The following is a 4,711-nucleotide window of genomic DNA, read 5'->3' on the forward strand; positions in this document are numbered from 1 at the left end:
TTTTTAAAAAATCTTCCTTGAAATTAAATGCAGTCTCCTTAGTGTCAGGCCACATCTCCTTGCTGCTCCAGAAATTGATCTGGCATTTGATTTAGCAGGTCTAGTAAAGACTCACTAAATCAAACACTGAGGCCAGCTCCGGCACCAATACTCCTTGTAGTCACAAGAAGGAAGGGAAGCTGATGAGAGTGTTTGCTTCATACAGCAGCGCCAAGCTCAGCTTAAGGTAAGCCAACTCTAGCTGGAGTTGTGTACCTTAACCTGATCTTCTGGATCTAGTGTAAACCTGGCTTCAGATAAATCAGATTCACTAAACTTCAATACTTGCTTATTTTATTGCAGGAAGAAAAAAAAAGTCAGAGATATTCAGAAAGCACTTGTTGGGATATATAGCAAGGAAAGGGTAATGGATTTTCAATAAAATAGTGTTAAAGCAGAAAAAGATGCTCTGATTTGTTTTTAAACTAAAGTTCTTTATGAAAAAGTAATTGTTTGAAGGTTAATCTGAAACTGAGTTATGGTAACAATCTTAATAGAACCAAAACATTTAAATTAACACAGAAGAAAAAAAAATTAAAAGCAACTGAAATCTTTTCAAGAGCCTGAAGAATAACCTCTAAAAGTTAAATAGTAATAGAGAGGTAGCTGTGTTCGTCTGATCTTGCTAAAACAAAAGGAAAAACTATGTAGTACTTTAAAGACTAACAAGATGCTTTAATAGGTGATGAGCTTTCGTGGGCCAGACACACTTCCTCAGATCATATTCTGGAAGAGAATTGGCACGACCATATATACCAAAGGAATACAATGAAAAAAGTGAGCACATTATTAAACTGACAAATCAGATTTAGTACAGAAGGCGGGGTGAGGAAGAGAGAGGGAGGGAGGGAATAACTATGAGTCAATGAATGGCTAATTGGAGTGATAAGCGGGGAAGCTATCTTTGTAATGGAAGAAAATTCTGAAGTTTTCCTCTGTAATCCAGAAATATTATTTATGTCATCATGTGCCAACAGTGTCCTCTGCTATGTATATTGGACAGACTTCTCAGATACTTTGCCAAAGAATTAATTGCCCACAAATCAGACATCAGACATCTTCACAAGGAAAAACCAGTTGCTTTTCATTTCAACCTACCTGGATATAGTCTTAACGACCTTATTACATGCATCTTACTTCAAAGAGACTTTAACACCAGATTACAGTGGGAAACTTCAGAACTTTCTTTCATACTTAAATTTGACACTTTACGAATGAGCCTTAACAAAGATGCTAATTACTTTAACCATTCTCTTCCAGAATATGATCTGAGGAAGTGGGTCTACGAAAGCTCATCACCTATTAAACCATCTTGTTAGTCTTTAAAGTGCTACATAGTTTTTCCTTTTGCTCTAAAAGTTAAGCGAGTGATTCAGGGCCAAATTCTGTTTTCAATTACTGAGTTTTTCCAAATTTACATTTGTGTAACAGAGGGCAAAATTAGACACTTTTTGAGCGATACGCAAGCAAAAATTAAAGCTTGTCAGGTAGCTCCTTTTACATATTAGGTATGTAGGGACAAATTCACTAGTGGAAAATAGTCAATGGAGTTACATACCCACTTAGACTAGCAGTGAATTGGACTCTCTTTTTTAAATATGGGGTCAAATCCTAGTATATATTCAGTGAAATCATTAAACTAAGTAATTTGATCCTTGATGAACAATGCTCTGACCACTACACTGAAACCACATCATTAAGTGTATACTATAATTTCATATCACAGTTCTCACTAGATTGTCTGGAATAGAAGCTGACCAGTAAATTCATGGAAACCATACTGGGACTCTGCAAGTAATAACCATAGGTAGAGACTTTGCTAACAAAATTCAATCTTAGTTTGCTTAGGGCTTAAGGCTTTGAAAAAAATAAAAGGACTTGAGAATTATAACCAGATCCCTTTTGTTTGTATTTCATTATTTGGACATGGTGACTCTGTTTGATTCCAATAAAGTTTGACAATAATTTCCAAGGGAAAGGCTGTGAATTTGGAATCAGAAAAGAAAATTTGGTTCTGGGTTTTAAAAACAAAGAAACTCAAATCTCAGAATCGATACCCATGAAACAAAACAAAACAAACCTCACCTCGCCCTCAGCCTTCTGTGTTTGGGATTCCCATGCGAAACTTTACTTGGCGCTTTTCAAAATCGCAAGGGAGTGTGACTGGTCCTCAGAACTGTATTATCATGTTGACCTTTTCTAAGACATGATAAGAACATTGTGTAATTTTTGCCTTCAAGGAAAAGGGCCTTATAATTCACCCACTTTGCTCAAAGTTCTGAAGACATCACATTTTACTCAGCTGACCTGTGCGCTCTCTCAAGCCCCTTTTGAGAAATGGCTTCTGTGATTCACTCCCTTTCACTCCTCCCCCATCCACACTCCCATTCCCAGAGCTAGCCAATTCTCCTCCACTCCTGGCCCAGAACATTCTTGACTAGATAATACAATTAAAAATCTGGAAAAAATGTCTTGGATACATAAATATGACAGGATTGAAATTTTAGCTTAAAAAAGTCAACTTTAACTTAAAAAACAACCACCCACATATCAAATCAGGGAGGGGAGAACCCAAAAGTTCAGGGCCTAAGCGTGGCTTGGATACACAGCCTCAAGTTCAGAAATTGGCTTGCCAGATGTCCAGTTTTGAACCAGACAGTCCAGTATTTGAGCTTTCTGTTCAGGAAACAAATTGAGACAATATAAATGAGAAAATATAAATGACCGATATTTTCTAAATAAGATGGGAATGTAGATTGTGATGTAATGTCAAGTGTGTCTGGTATTTTTGTTGAAACCATCTGGCAACCTTAAGAAAATTTTGCAAAACTGCAGAGGCCTACCTCCTCTCTCAAAACAATCATCTCCCAACCGACCCTGGCTTCTCATACCTTTTGTCATTTTTTTGAGGGGAGGGAGGGGGAGCTGCCAAGCGGTTTACCACTCCCAGATGGTGTGACCAAGGCCAGCAAGCCAACAGCCTGAATAGCAAGGGGGCAGGGCCAGGGGCAGCCCTCAGTACTGCCTGGAGCACCCCGCCCCCTCACCACCCACTCCCAGTGCCAGCCAAGTGTGCAACATGATGCTCTAGCAGCAATTTAAAGAGATCAGGGCTCCAGCCATTGGCACAGCCACAGTAGCAAGAGTGAGCCAGCAGACCCAGGCCTCTTTGAATCACTAGGCCGCAGGACAACTGCCCTCTTTGCACCCTCTCCCTCCTGTGAGCAGTCCTAGACTGAGGGGATCCTAGCATCAACCCATTTTCCCATAGTGCATTTGGTGAGACAGCACTTGGAAGTTGGCCTGCATATCTTTCCTCCCTCTTCTTGTGAAACAGGTATCCCTCTTTCTCTTTTGCTGCCCTTCTAAGGGTCCTCAGCAAGGTTGCCAACCCATGGAAATTTCATTTACAGCTCCTACCTTTCTGTCTGTCCCGTGGGCTCTGCAACCCACACTCCCTCTCCTCCCTGCTGTGTCCTCTGGTTATTGCCCTGGGAGGGGTCCATCTTTCATTTATTTCTATTCCAACTGCATCCAAACCATGCCAGACACTGCACTGACTTACAGGAAGACAAATCCCCACCCCCATAGGCTGAAAGGCCACTGCTGCCAGGGGCAAAAAGCACAGCATATAAAGTACTCCCTTCTGCTACCAATTCTCTGCCATTATAGCCCCAACCCAGCTGTTCTTTATTAGCTGGGCCCCCTCTTTCAGTCAGAGGATTAATTGGCCACCTGATCCCAGCTAAGACTGGCTGGTTGTGTTAATTACTTTCTATCTTAGTTTTCATTAACACTTTCTGTGCAAGTGTAGGCTGAACACAGCATCAGGTCCTTGCAGTTGCTAAAGTCCAATCCCATGTTACATACACAAAGCAACACACATACCTTACAAAAACAACACGCACACACACACACCAGAAAAAGCAAAGCTAGAAACTGCAGCTTCTAAGTATAAGAGCAGCGATGCTAGAAATGAGGAGTTAATATAATAATATATGGAGATATACCTATCTCATAGAACTGGAAGGGACCTTGGGGCAAAAGTCCAGTCCCTTGCTCTCATGGCAAAACCAAGTACTATCCCTGAGAGATTTGCCCCAGATCGCTAAATGGCACCCACAAGGATTGAACTCACAACCCTCAGTTTAACAGGCCAGTGCTCAAACCACTGAACTAGGTTAAGATATAGGAGGAGGTGTGTGGGCTGGGGTTGAGGGTGCAGACTCTGGGGGTGAGGGGTTGGGCAGGTGCCAGGCTGCAGTTTGTTTTGGTGGTCTGATTGCAATGTGCCTTAATAGAATTTCAGCAGCGTAAAGCGACTTTCCCTTTTGTCTGAAATGCAGCTTGTAGTTACCTTGCAGCAAAGGCAGCCGCTGTCTGTGATCACAAGCTTTAGTGTTTTCTAAACATGGCTGACAACATCTGTGCTATTTTTAGGGGCCAAAATGTCCATGCGTATGGGCGAGCCGGCCTGCGCTGGTGGGGTTCACTCGACACCGAGGGGGGCTGCTGTCTCGCTTGGGCCCCTTGCCGGCTCGGTGGCTGGGGAGGGCTGGAAAGGCAAGAGCCGAAGCGGGCGGGGGGATGCTGCAGGAAGGCGGGGAAGGAAGGGCTCGCTGCAGGGCTCGGCTCGCCGCCGGCACCGCCTTCCCCGGGGTGACTCACTCGC

General features: G+C 42.7%; 1 long non-coding RNA gene across 3 annotated transcripts in view; it reads right to left on the reverse strand.

Moving 5' to 3' along the window:
- LOC112546395 (uncharacterized) overlaps window positions 1-4,711 on the reverse strand; it is a 50,018-nt gene that overhangs the window by 44,723 nt on the left and 584 nt on the right. For 2 of the 3 annotated variants that reach the window (XR_012906035.1, XR_012906036.1), the window contains exon 2: window positions 2,125-2,238. This is a non-coding gene — a long non-coding RNA (uncharacterized LOC112546395). Of the gene's footprint in view, window positions 1-2,124; window positions 2,239-3,459; window positions 4,107-4,711 lie in introns of those variants that run through there. The other variant, XR_012906034.1, reaches the window with a different exon arrangement.

This window comes from Pelodiscus sinensis, chromosome 9 (assembly GCF_049634645.1).
Source record: "Pelodiscus sinensis isolate JC-2024 chromosome 9, ASM4963464v1, whole genome shotgun sequence".
Lineage (NCBI taxonomy): Eukaryota > Metazoa > Chordata > Testudines > Trionychidae > Pelodiscus > Pelodiscus sinensis.